We start from the raw sequence: 15,176 nt of genomic DNA, 5'->3' as shown, positions 1-15,176 counted from the left end.
TATGAATGGGGTCCTGACTATCTTTCAGACACATCCACTATAGAAACTCCAGAAGAATCTAGTGGTGTGATAGATGATACTCAAGAGTTGAAGCGCATAAAACTAGAGAGGGAAATACAAGAAATTAGACAAAAGAGGCAAGCAAATTATGAACAAGGATTGAAAGAAGGAACAATACCAGAAAGCTTCTCATCTATGTGTCCTTATCCTAAAACAGAACAAATCAGTTATGGAACTACACAGGAAGATTTAGAAGCTACAGAACAAGAACCAGTCATCAGTCCAAAAGAAGCTGAATGGAGTAGACGACAAAAAATCACAGAAACTATGAGATCATGTCAACAAGTGTGTCAGATACAAATGACAAATGAACCACAACATGAAAGAACTTGTAGCATTAAAGATGTTAGTATTGATACCATACATATGCTTACTAAATCACCTGAAAGAGACTTGGAAACTTCATCCGATGACTCTGATGACTCTGATGACTCTGATGATAGTCCTATTCATGATGATACCCACTCAACCTCAAATTCTGAATCATCTGATGTAAACAATAAAAAGTTGTCTACTAGTCTTATTGTTGTTAAACCACGATATGATGTCCAGTCCGACGTAGTAAATGACGTTACAAGTATGTCTATTGGATTAGATCGATTAAATATTAATGTGAACTTTAATAATCATGATCTGACTCTTCCTGGTCTTGAGACACTTACGCAAGGTATTGTTCTGGAACTCGACTTTTTGATCCGCAGTTGTGATAACAATACCGTGAATTCTCTTGAACCTATCCAAAATTTGTCCTTAGTACATCCCGAATTGATTGACTGTACTTTACAGAATCAACCCATGGATATACCTACTTTTGTCAATGACTATACATTATCCTATTATCTCAATGCAGTTGAACCTATAAACTCTTCCACCAGTGAACAAAGTGAAAATATGACTGAAGCGGATATCAAGTATCTTAGTCGCAAAAACAAGAAAAATAAAAATAAAAGATCTGATGGTGAAAACCATATTGTGGCGGTGTCAGAATCTAAGAAAGAGAAAATAAAGGACGTACCTAAAGGTGAAAACCTCTTTGAGGTGCCTGAAGGTGAGATACTTGGTATACTACCCAGTCATTTTTAGGAGCGGTCTTCCATATTGATCGAGCCAACTCAACCAGTGAATATTAGGAATCAAGAGACACCACAAATCATTCACGTAGCTCAATCACTATCAGTAAAAGAATTGAAGGAGTTCACTCAGCTATTCCTAGAAAAGAAAATAAACTTTGCATGGACGTACTCTGATATGCCAGGCTTGGATCCTGATCTCATTATGCACCATCTCTCAATCACACCAGGAGTAAACCAGTTAAACAAAAACTCCGTAAGATGCACCTGCATGTCGCACTATTGGTCAAAGTTGAACTAGAGAAACTGCTCAAAGCTGGATTTATCAGAGCAATAGATTATGCTGAATGGATTTCCAACATAGTGCCTGTGTCGAAGGCAGATAAATCTATCAGATTTTGTACAGATTTTAGAGATCTCAACAAAGCATGTCCAAAAGATGACTTTCCATTGCCAAATATTGATATGATAGTCGACATGACGGCTGGGTATGAGATGTACTCACTAATGGATGGATTTTTCAGTTACAATCAGATTAAAATTGCTCATGGAGATCAAGAAAAGACAGCTTTCACTTGTGCATGGGGAACCTTTTGTTGGAACGTTATGCCATTTGGGTTAAAGAATGCAGGGGCAACCTATCAAAGAGCAGTTACAACTATCTTTCATGACATGATGCATAAGAATATGGAATATTATGTTGATGACACCTTAGTGAAGACTATGAAAAGATAAACACATAATGAAGAGTTAGGTCCTATACTTGACAGAATGGAAAAGTTTAAGCTCCGATTAAATCCAAAGAAGTGTGCATTCGGAGTGACATCTGGTAAACTACTTGGCTACATCATTTCAAAGAAGGGAATAGAGGTTGATCCTGAGAAGATCCAAGCTATAATGGAAATGCCACCTCCAAAGAACATCAGTCAAATGAGAAGTCTATAGGGATGTCTCCAATCCATTAGAAGATTCATTTCTCAACTAGCAGACAAAGCTCAACCTTTTACAAAAGTATTGAGAAAAGGAATAATATACAACTGGGATCAGCAGTGTGAACAACATCTTCAACAGATAAAAGAGTGCCTATCTAATCCACCGATATTGATGCCACCTATTTAGGGTGAGCCACTAATCTTATATATATCAACAACTAATTCATCACTGGGGGCACTTCTGGCACAACAGGATGACAACAAAAAGGAAAAAGCTATTTATTACATTAGCAGGACATTAGTGTCTTATGAAATGAGCTACAGTATAATAGAAAAAGCATGCTTGGCATTAGTCTTTGCATCACAGAAACTGAGGCACTATATGCTAGTGCATTCCGTCAAGTTGGTGGCCAAAATCGATCCACTCAAGTATCTTCTTAATAAAGAAACACTCACCGGAAGATTGGAAAAGTGGGTAATGAACCTTACAGAGTTTGACATTGAATATGTGGAATGCAAAGCCATAAAAGGATAGGTAATTGCTGATCAACTTGTTGAAGCTCCACTTGAGGATACGCAACCACTACACATCAAGTTCCCAGATGAATCAATAATGCATCTTACTCAACAACCCTGGAAGATTTTCTTCGATGGTTCCTTTACTCAAAATGGTTCAGGTGTTGGCATACTATTCATTACTCCTCATAAGTATTCAATTCCAAAGTCTTATAAGATTTTGTTTCCCTGTACAAACAACATCGCAGAATATGAAGCTTTGGTGAATGGAATAAAACTAGCCATTGAATGGAAGGTTGTTGAATTACATGTTTATGGAGATTCTCAGCTGGTCATCAATCAGATCAATGATAGATATCAGACTCAAGATGAGAAATTGATGCCTTACAAGAGGATGGTGGATGATATCAAGAAGTGCTTTGCTTTTGTATCATTCCAACAGATTCCTAGATCAATGAATAGCGCAGCAGATGCTATGGCTACCTTGGCATCTATACCAGAGCTACAGAAGTCCAATTTTTGCTTTAATTTCCTAGTGGAAGAGTTATATTACCCTGCTTATGATTCTCCCGAGACCCAAATAGTCTGTTCTATTATTGGACATGACTCATCCTGATACAACCACATCTATTCCTATCTATGCGATCAAATTATCCCTGAAAACCTTACTCATAATGAGAAAAGAAACCTAACTCAAAATGCTTCGCGGTATGTTATATAGCTAACGATTTATTTAGACAAGGTTTGGATGATACATTGCTTAGATGTCTAGAAACTGAATAATCTAAACGTGCATTATCAAAAGTCAATGAAGGTATTTGTGGATCTCATTTGAATGGTTTTACTTTAGCTCAGAAACTATTACGAGATGGCTACTACTGGCCAGACATGGAAAAAGATGCCATAAAATTTGCTAAGACTTGTGAGAAATGTCAGCTTCATGGAAATATCATACATGCCCCGGCAAGGGACCTCATACCATTTATAACACACTAACCTTTTCAGCAATGGGCCTTTGATCTCTTTGGTTAGATATATCCAGCTTCATCCAATGGACATAAATTCATTATAACTGCCACTAAGTATTTCACCAAGTGGGTAGAGGCAATTTCGCTCATCAAAGCAACTGGTAAACAAGTCGCCTTGTTCATCCTAAACTATATAATTTGCAAGTATGGGATACCTTTGTTCATCGTGACTGATGGGACAATTCAAGAATAAAGATTTGGATGAGCTTTGTGAGAAATTCAAAATAAAGAAACACTGGTCATCAGTATATTACCCTCAAGGTAATGGACAAGCCGAGGTGTCTAACAAAAACCTACTGACTATCTTGCACAGAACAGTGAACAAGTCTGGGAAGGATTGGCATCTGTAGCTCAATCCTGCACTATGGGCTTACAGAACTAGTATCAGAACACCTACTAGGGCTACACCTTTTTCTTTGGTGTACAGGTCTGAAGCAGTATTACCTATTGAAGTAGAAATACCATCTCTAAGAGTTTCATTGCGAGGTCTTGTTACTGATGAAGATTATAGAATATCTAGATTGCAAGAACTTGAATTGCTGGATGAGCGTCGACAAGTGGCATTTGATCATCTCAGAGTGTATCAGAAGAGAATGTCTAGAGGATATAACAAGAAAGTTCGACAAAAAAAACTTCAAGTTGGTGACCTAGTCCTGAGAGAGAATCCAAAAAATCAACAATTTCACGACAATAAAGGGAAGTTTGAACCCAACTGGCTAGGTCCCTACATTGTTACTGCAATATTCGGCTCTGGTGCCTATCAACTCTCAAACTTGGAAGGAGAACAGCTCCGTGAACTGATTAACACCATCCACTTGAAGAAATTCTTCGCTTAGCACTCTCTACTCCAGCAAACTTGTACAGTTGGAAAAAGTCCTGAAAAAAATCAAAAAAATGGAAAAAGTCTTGAAAAAAAATCCTAAAAATCAGAAAAAGTCCTGAAGAAATCCAAAAAAAAAAAAGAAAAAAGAGAAAAGAAAGAAAAAAATATAAAAAAGAGAGAAATTGCCCTAGTGAAAACCTAGTAAACAGGCACCTTGGTAAAAAAAAAAAAAGAATCTCTACCAAGCAGGTGAAAACCTGGCAAACAGGCGCCTCTTGTACTCAAGTGCTCCATCTATCAACGCAATGTTGGCATTTACCGCTTTCAAGCATCTTTTGCTTTCGCTTGTACATATTTTTAGTCACTTTTGTGACATCATGGTTCGTTGGAACCCTCATGACTTGAAATTGATCAACGTCCTAGTCTTAGGTTACTCGACAGAGCACATTACATATCCTAAGTAGTGTCAACCAAGTCATTCTTCTGTCAGTGAAACCTGGTCGTCCACCTTGAGTCAGTTACCTGTCTCCTAACTACCAAAGAGTTTATCACTAAGTTCACAAGCAAAACAACATAACGGAAAACAATCACTAAACAGTTTGAGCTATGAATGAAAATTTTCTTTGTATGTTGTCTTTTATATTGATTTTCGATTATTGTCCCTTTGAGTAACTCGAGGAAGTCTATTGTGACTAAGAGAAGCAAGGATTGGAGGCATAATATTTTCTTTGTTTTCTGCTTGTAGGAATGATCTCAATGATCTAGAAACATATAAATTACCTAGGTGTCTGTGATAAGAGCCTTCACATTAAGGTGAAATCGCCTCACATACCTTGACTCCACTTATTTGTATGCTACAGGGAGGTCCATATCATTTCTTTGTTTGTTTTGTGGGAATTTCTTTATGATGCAATTCGAGTCCCTGCGGAATATGTCTAAGGATATGAACAAAAAAAGGGTCATTGCGGACAAGATAATTAAAATTGCACATTGAAAAAGAAAGGAACTCTAACCTGCCTATTGTGTTTGTTATGCTCAGTGATGAATCTTAAGTATTTTAAATCCAGTGACTAGGTTTAGGTTTCATTTCACATATCATTTTGCATTTCATTTTGCATTTTTGTGAATCTAGAGTGATTTCGGTATGGTAATAATCTCTTTATCTTCTGAATGAGAGCTGAAACCATCATCATTTCTTACGCTAAGTGGTCTATTTATCATTATTTCTTTGATCGAGTACTTGTGTTTTGAGATGTTTAGCTGCATACATAACATTCATATAGATTCATTCATTTCATTATTATTCATTTACATTGATCTTATTGCATAGAAAAACAAAAAATTGCATTACTCATTACTCATTTTTCATTCATTTATTTGCATATAAAAAGAAACCAAAACATAGACATCCATATTCATTTGCATTACATACATTCATGCTGAAATAAATGCATACATATAGAATAAAGCATATAGAAACATCTCATAGTCGATTGACACAAGTACAATGAAGTCAAAACAGATCTCGTACATATATCATATCAAGTATAAGGGTACAAAATGATGTCCAATGACATGTACAAACACCCATCGGAGCAAGAATCATATCGACTACAAAAAAGGGGCATGTCTACAAAAATATCCCAACTACAAAAAGAATCATCTAGCTAGCGCCCTCTCCCTCATCACTTGGTGGAGGAGGAGGAGCCTGATGCCCTAGATCCTGTCAAGGTGCTCATGCTCCCTTTGATCTAGCCATATACTATGAATAGGGTTGCACCTATTGTGCAATAGGAACTGCGACACTATATGTTGCCACATAATATGCAGCCCTACTGCTCTGGAGAAGCACCTCCTTTCGTAGAGACTCTATCTCTGCTCTTGACTCGGCTCTCAATGCTGTGATCTGGTGATCACGCTTGACCCTAACCTCGACTAGCTGTTGATCTCGCTTTGCTAGCTGAGTCTGAGACACTGTCAATTGTGACTGCAGCTCTGCAAGGCGTTCTCTCATTGACCATCTCATGTCAGCCCCCTGCTCTCTCGCAGGCTCTCCGCCACCATCTCCACCGCCATCTCCACCTGTGGCTCCACCCTGCTCATCCTATCACTGTCGGACCTGCCTCAGAGCTGCTCGCTCCTCCTCTCCACCACCCAACCTCACTCCTACTCTCCCAAGGGATCCACCCTCACCCCTCTACTGTCCAACATTAGCTCGCACTCCGCTGCTGCTAGCACCAGGATCACCACCAGTCCATTGTGGAGCATCTGGTCTCTGGCCCTATCCTTGCCTATGGCCCTATCTCTGTGCCTGTCCCTATGTTGGTATGGGGGCATCATCCTCCACATCCTCAATATGAGGAGCATGCTCTCCTAGATCTGTAAACCGAGGGAATGGATGCTACTAAAAGTAATCCTTGTACTGGGGCAATACCCCTGCATCTGCTATATCATCCAGGTAATCCCACCTCAGATGGTGTAAACCTGTCATCTCCTGCATTGCTAAAGCATAGGATAGCCTAGGTGACCATCCCTGTCTCTCCTCATCGGCGTATTGAGCATACACTGTATACTCCTGAGAGATCCCCTAAGGCTGGTCGTACTGCCTCATCACTCGTGAAACGATGAATCGCTCCACAACAGTCTGTGATCTCCTAATCAATGGGCATGTAGCAAATAGGTCTCTCTGAACCGCCCACCAGTCATCCCATGACTCCAACCCTCTGTACGGTCTCCATATGACAGCTATCAGATCATCGAGCTATCGTCGCTAGAAGTCTGTCTTGTCCAGATGGGGCTATGTAATATATCCGACATACCTATAAATAATCAGCTGCCCTGGCTCTCTACTATCATCAACTATTGGCTGACAAACGGGAAGGTGCTCCCAAGCCCACACCTGTAAAATGTACACCCCTGCAGCCATGCTCCGCCCATCTCTGTAAACAATCTCATGCATCTCCCGATACATGTGGGCCAACAAAAAAGAGCCCCAACCAAGTCTCTAAGGGGTCTCTATCAACCTCTCCAACATCCATCCCCATCCACTCTGGAAACCCTGTTGCCCTCTGTCTGGCATCAAAAAGCAACCAATGAAACCTGCTAGGACACATGTCAGTGGATACTCCTCACTATACCTGCCCATCAATATATCCCAACTCATGGAATGAATCAAGATATCAGGATCCCTAAATATGTTCCTAAGAGCCTGTAGTCCAGCTAACAATGCAGTATCATAATCCACCTTATCCCCAGCAAAAGGGATACGAAGGATCCTATACACATCGTCGGGAGTGATAGTCAACTCCCCAACTAGAAAATGAAAGGTATTATGCTCTGAATGAAACCACTCTACCAATGTTGTGAGCATTCTGTGGTTAACACAGATATCACGTAACCTCATCAGATGAGTCAAGCCACACATATCAACATGAGCCTGCTCAACCTCAGACAAATCATGAACTAAAGCCATAGTGGGAGGATATACGCATCTAAAGAGCACAGGAGGTAAGCACACCTACAAAAAAACCCAACAACGATCATCAAAAAACATTCCAAATGAGCCTACAAGAGAATTTAAACATCACGCAAATCCAAATAAGTCAAATACAAAAGCAAAATTTCATGTTTACACTTTCAAAAATGATCATTGTCTTGTGAACGACAAAACATAGTCAAGCAGCATATCGTACGAGTCAGGAATGGCTCTCATACAAGAAAATAGCTTTGAACGACAAACTTTTACACATCGCACAACAAAATGGTCTTTTAACAGACCTGTCATACAACACAAGGGTGAATCCCGTATGACAAATATAATGGCTTCAAACAATAAAAGAAAATTTGGCAGTTTCTCATACGAGATAGGATCTTGTCTCACACGATAAACCGCGACACCTGACCCAAAACCCTTGAAAAACGTGAAAAATAAACAAAAAAAATCAAAATTGGAAACATAAAGAGGCTAAAGATCAATCACTTACCGCTGGCTCGTAGTTTCGGGGTCGATTGTGACGTCTCTGGTGCTCAAATCGATGCTGACGAGTAGGGACCACCATTTTTCTTCGCAAAAGGCTTTTTGAATTTTCAAACTTGGAGGGTTAAAATGATTTGAAATTGACACTTTCATCCTATATATAGCGTAAAACCTAATTTTTCAACTTGCTCCAATGGTTATGAAAATTGTACCCTTAGCTAATGTGCCTGCTCTGATTCCATTTTTGGGATCGAAATCAAAATTCGAGATCATCTTGCTGGTCAATTTTAGAATTTGGACCACTTAGCGCTCTTTTCATCAAATGCTCATTTTTTCTTCTATTTGCGCTGAATTTCTCAATTTCAACATTGAATCTCAATTTCAAATTTACAAATCAATTTCGCAATCAATTCAATCTTCAAAATTCTTCAAAATCAATTTGTGCTCACATTACTTATCATTGATCAAAATTGCCTAAAATCAAACACTCTCCCTATCTTTCGATTTCGCTCCCGAGGGGGCATACTCATGACCTTATGACTTCACATCTCACAAGTCGAGAAAAAATTTCTTAAAGAAAAAAATCCTTATTGCTAAGGGGCATCTCAGCTTCATTGCTTCACATCAAGTTGAGATCTCTCGATCATCTGAATCAAATCAATCGCTAGGGGCATATCAGTTTCATCACTTCAAATCAAGCTGATATTTGTCTTTCATCTGAATTAATCTCTTAACATTAATCAGTTTCATCGCTTCAAATCAAACTGATTATTCATTTAAACTCAATCAAAATTTTAAAGAGTTTCTTTGATCACACTCAATCTAAGCAGGTGTTCAGTATTCGTTTCTTGATCAAGCTAAATGGTTCATTCTTCGTTCATCGTGTCTTGATCAATCAAGTTCAAGATCAATTTTTATCATCACTCACTGCATCTAAGATCAATCAAGTTCTAGATCAGTAAGATCCGCTTCTTGATCAATCAAGTTCAAGTTCAGTATCTTTGTTTTCTATCGTTCCTTAGTTCAATCAAGTTCGAGATCGGTATCGCTTTAATCAAACTTCATTCAGCTTTGTCACTTCGAGTTAAGCTAAACACCTTGCTTTTCATCTAGTTCATGATCAATCAAGTTCAGAACTCGCATCTCCTAGACATCACGCATTCTTTGAATCAACGCGTTGTTCGCACATTAATTCAAAGAGGAGCAAATGTAATACCCTAAAATTGATCATCTAAACCATGGGCCCCTAATCTCGACAACATCACCAAGATCCTAACCAAAGGCAATTAAATTAATCTTGAGCACATTATTAATTCTTTAATTATCGAAAATCACATGGTAAATCAACTACTCAATATTAATTAAATATTTATTTAATTAATTGAATCATTTCCAATAATATCATTTTGATCAATTATCCCATTTTAATTTATTAAATATCCTTGCATGTTTAATTAATTAATAAATTTTCCATTCAATCATGCAAAAAGGATTAATTTATTACAAAAAGTTGAATTGAAAATAAAACAAAAAAAAGAATTGAATTGAGAGAGAAATCAAACTTGAGATATTATTTCTTTTTCTAAATTTAGAACTTGAAATCAGAAAAGCAATTTAATTGAATTATTGAATTATTCTCTAAAATCAGAATTCAAAGCTTTTCAAAATAGAAAAAGAAGTTCAGTTACATTGAAAAGACCTTTTTCTTGAATAAATTAAAGAATTATCTATTTTTATCCTATATGCATGAAATTAATTTATTATTATTTTCCAATGCAACTTGGACTTCTAATTTGAATGCATTTCAATTAAATTATAATTGGAATCTATCTCAAGGTGAACTAAACATGATTTCTCAATTATTTTCAATTAATCCTAAATTGAGCTTTTTCTCTTGTGATTCTCTATAAATTCAGTCTTCAACTCTCATTCCAATACACCCCAGAGATTTTTTAGAACACGCTTGGAGATTATTATCATGCTAATTTCGCTCTGGAGTCATTGAAGATTATTGTGCTTTTTAGATTATTTGCATCCATTTTCCATTCATTATTGCTTGCATCCATTGTTACTTGAATTGATTATTATTGCTTGAATTATTCATCCATCTTGCATCCATATAGCTTAATATCATATAGATTAAATCCTTCATCTTGGTCTAATCTAGTCACTAGTATTGCTTATAAAAATCTAAGAGCAATCTTATACTCGCATCTTTTAGAAGGCAATTGGTCACTTTGCTACGGTTTATTTCTTATTGATTATTGATTACTAACCATGCATATAATGACTTAATTGAAGTGTTGTGCTTGCAGCTACAGGTTCACTTTTTCACACACACAAGGAGCAGTTACATCAAGTGCATAATTGGAAAACACAAATAATGGTTACACCCACTGAATGCAAAATACAGATGACGTGGAAAACAAAATGAATTTATGCAACAAATGCACAAATACTAGCACGTAGATGATAATGAAGATGAAAAAATCTGATATGAGATCTTATGGGAGAAGATTCAAATAGATTTTACATCAAACAATGAAGTACCTGCAAGAAAAAACACATGCAGAACAAATATTTTCACATCAGGTTCACCAAGAAATGTGGCTCAGAAATTCAAAATAAAAATCAAAAGCACAAAATTAGGCAACCACAAACCTAAAATGCTAATGAAAATATCCTAATACATTTAATAGAGGTATGAAGATATAAGATAATTAAAATAAACACAAACCATCACAAACACAAATGTCTCCTCCATAATTCTCCATTGTTTTTATTTCTCCTTCAAATAGATGTATGTGGATCTCACCTACAAGATGCAAGTGTGATACAAGCAAGATGATAGTAGAATAGAATGAAATCAACAACATAAGGATACTCGAAATGTGGTTGTTGAAAATGAGCAATGAGACCTTAATTTATAGAAAAGAGGATTTTGAATCAACGAACAAGATTAATCTAGAGACAAGAAGAATCAACGGCTAGGATCAAACACATAGAAGAGTTTCCATTAGGAGATAGAAAACAACTAGAAGACATCTAGAATCAAATCGAGGAAGATGGAATCAAATCGAGGAAGATGATATGGGGATTTAATAAATAAATAAATTGGTTATCCTCATATTTTTCCAACTTAGCAGGTTGAAAAGATAAATATGGAATATTTAATAAATAAAATTTATTAATTATCTACATATGAGAATATAAATATGAAATTAATAAGTTAAATTTATTAATTTACTATTCATATTTAAAAATTAGTTAATCAAATAAATTGAAAATATTTTTAATTATTGAGGGGAAATATTAGAATATGGGGCAAATAATTAATTTTTTATTGTCTTAGGATGCATTATGAAAATTTAGTGGCCTAACCAGAATTAGGTGTCATATTATTGAGAAGTTTGCTGGAACAGTGTTTTGTCATTGATGTCAACATATTCCTCTATGTGTTTCACTGTTGCACACAGATTAAGTAAGTTGGTTTGGCCAGTGTGTTTTAGATGAGTTGTTCTGGTTTAAAGGGTTTTGAGATAAGTATCTCTAGTTGATTCACCAGAAGTTTTAGTTGTTCGCATGATGATTTGATCAAGTTGTATGGTTCGGTATTACGTTTGGTCTTTCGGTTGTTTGTGTTATTCGGTATTATAGATTTTTCTCATCATTGCTCTGGGATTACAAAATATTTGTTTGTAGATTTGGCAGAGTGTTTGGGATGTTCTAGTGCATCCTCAATCTAGATGGTTCATGATTTGGATTCTCGCAAGCGTATCTTTTAGTTTGACAGTCAGTTGAGTTAGTGTTCTTGAGGTTCAGTATAATGATGATAAAGATTCTATTAAGTGGTGATGTTGTGGTTGTTTCTATGGTAATTCATGATGCTTGTGGATGTTTCTAGATCATGTTTTATCCATGTTGTTGGTCCGCATTGATCGTTATGCGCGATATTGATCATTTTCTTGATCTGGTGGTGTTCTTTGTTTTATGCGATATTTATGGTGACTGTAGCATGTTGTGGATGATCGAGGCATAATTCTTGTTGGTGTTTCTTGTTCAAGGAGTTTATTTTGGTCTAGACCATGTCTTAGCCGATATTTTTATGGTCCGCATGTGCATTGGAGTTTGGATTGAGCCAACTTGGTATTACACGTTTTATTTGTGTGTTATGTGTTTTTGGGGCGACATGTAGAAGACACAATTTGATGTTGCGGATATATAAGAGTAATTGATCTATTGTCATTTTTTGTATGGATGAGGATTGATGATCGTGTCAAAAGTATTGTACGCAATTTCTTGTGCGTGAGTGGAAGATTGGTGCTTTGGATTGCAATAAAACAACATATCAGAGCAGAGTGTGCAGTTTGATATATGAGCTTAATCGGAACTATTTCCAGGCATTTGTAGATGCTATTTATCAGTTCAACCATTTCAGTTATCTATTGTAGTAGATTTCTAAGGCAATGAGTCTTTTGGGGTTGAAGCCCTTTTTATAATTTGAGCAGTGTGCTTGAATGCATGTGCATTACCCATTGTAATATTTCTATACTTCTAACACAGTATAAATTAATATTGTGGGTCTCAATCCCACCGTGGTTTTTCCCTTAACCAAGTTTGCATGTAAAAATCTTGGTGTTGTGGTGTTATGTGTACTTGCTTTATGTTTATGCACCTTTCCTTTCTTCATATGTGCTATGTGGTTAAGTGATCAGTTTAATAAAGTTAAATATTGCGGAACAGTAATTCACCCCCCCCCCCCCTCTTAGTGTTCCTTGATTCCAACAGTAACATCCCAACAACCACCTTTAGTTGCAGATATTTGCAGGAGGAATGCACAGTATGAGAAATCTCAAGGAAGTTTGATGGAATGAAAGTTTGATTATTGTCTTTTATTTAACTAAAATAGAGACCTGTGTGACATAAAATTTTATGGGGTGCAATTTATGACATTACACTCTCAGTTTCTTTCTTGCACTCACTTTTCTATCATTTGGTGACAATAAACGTACCATTTCACATCCAAACCCTAGCTACACTTTCCCTTTCATTACTAGACTCTAATAACTACCAACATGGTTGCACCTATCCTCATGGATTCTTTACAAAAATCCCACCCTAAATATTAGAAGTTCCTCTATAAAATAACATGGATGTCCTTTATAATAAGTTGTTAATAAATTATTGATTCATTTAATTTGGTTTTTATTTTGATGAAGGTATTGATTAATGATTAGATGTTGATTAGATAGATGATTGGTAGAAATGATTTATAAAGATATTATGATTAAGGATTGGAGATTATAGGAATATGATTTGATTAGATAGAGGATAGCTGAGGTGTTTGGATTAGAAGAAAAATTAAGAGGGATCTAAGGTCCTTAAAAAGATTAAATAATTGGATTGTTTAAGATAATTTGAAAATGAATTAGAGAAAAATAGATAAGGTTCATTTATTAGATTTGATATCTTAAGATTAGGTGATTATTGTTGGGATTGATTATATTTGAGTAAGAGTAAATGGTTAGAGGCAAAGGGAGATAGGAGAATTAATTGATAGGTATTTAAAAGTGCTTAGGTGGATACATCAAAACAAGGCACACAATTCTTTACATAAGAATATATTTTCCAAAATAATGTTTGGAAAAAGTTGGCTTACGTGAAGTACAACTACTAATCTATGTTTCAAAAATGTTAATTTAGGATTTACATTCCCTGATTTAGATTTGAGGAACTTAAACTATTTAATCTCAAGAATTTAATTTAGTAGATCTACTAATTTATGGCTCAACTAATTAAATTTAGATCTATTGTATACATTGATTTAGAGTTGGACTATTTAGGATGTTAGATTAGGTGGATTTGGGGAAGATTAGGTTGGGTTGGATAAAATTGGAAATTTTGGTCTTTGTGTGAAATCTTGACCATTTTCAACATTTGAAAATTAATAATTGAAAAAAATTCAAATTTGTGCAAATAATTTTGGATTTGTGGAATTTTAGGTATAAGGGGTTGCATAGGTTTTGATAATGAATACAAACTAATCACATTACAACTTAGATTCTCAAGGTGTGTGTATTGATCCTTATAGGTCCATTGATCTATATATGTTTTATCAAGTCATTGGTAGCAAGGTAGTGTTAAATTAAATAGGATCCCTTATCATTGGAGGCCAAAGGCATTTTCCAAAGGGGAACTCTACCTCTCACCACTTGAAATACATTATGACCAACTTATTGAGAATAATTTCTTATTAATGCACTACAATAAAGGATGGCCAATTGGTCTTAGACTAGGATGCACAAGGTTGCTAGATGCATCCTTGATATACCTCCAAGTGTATGTGAGGTCAAACCATAGATGAAAGGTACATAAATTCAAATAAACTATAAAAGGAGGTAACCTACCCTTAAGCTTCTCTTTCCCAACCTGTAAAATGGTTTTGGGGTCTTAGCTTGAGTGATAATATTATGCTTTCAAAAGGTATGTATTTAAATTCACCACTAAATTTTTAGACCTTTCCAAATAGTAGAGTTGGGGTCATCCCGTAGGGTGATAAATTACCTAGGTAGACCTTTTCAAAGGATGATCCAATCATTTTTTATCACACAATATCACATAAAATTAAAGGGGGGAGCATACACTATTTAAGTCCTTGGGATAAAATGATAAAAATAAAAGAGACCAAATAGATATTTTAATCTCTAAGATCATCCAAGGGTGCAAGGATAGAGAATACACTTGATTAGGTCTCACAAACACAACACACAA

The sequence above is a fragment of the Cryptomeria japonica genome, chromosome 8 (assembly GCF_030272615.1).
Source record: "Cryptomeria japonica chromosome 8, Sugi_1.0, whole genome shotgun sequence".
Taxonomy (NCBI): Eukaryota; Viridiplantae; Streptophyta; class Pinopsida; order Cupressales; family Cupressaceae; genus Cryptomeria; species Cryptomeria japonica.
This window is presented reverse-complemented; position numbering follows the sequence as displayed.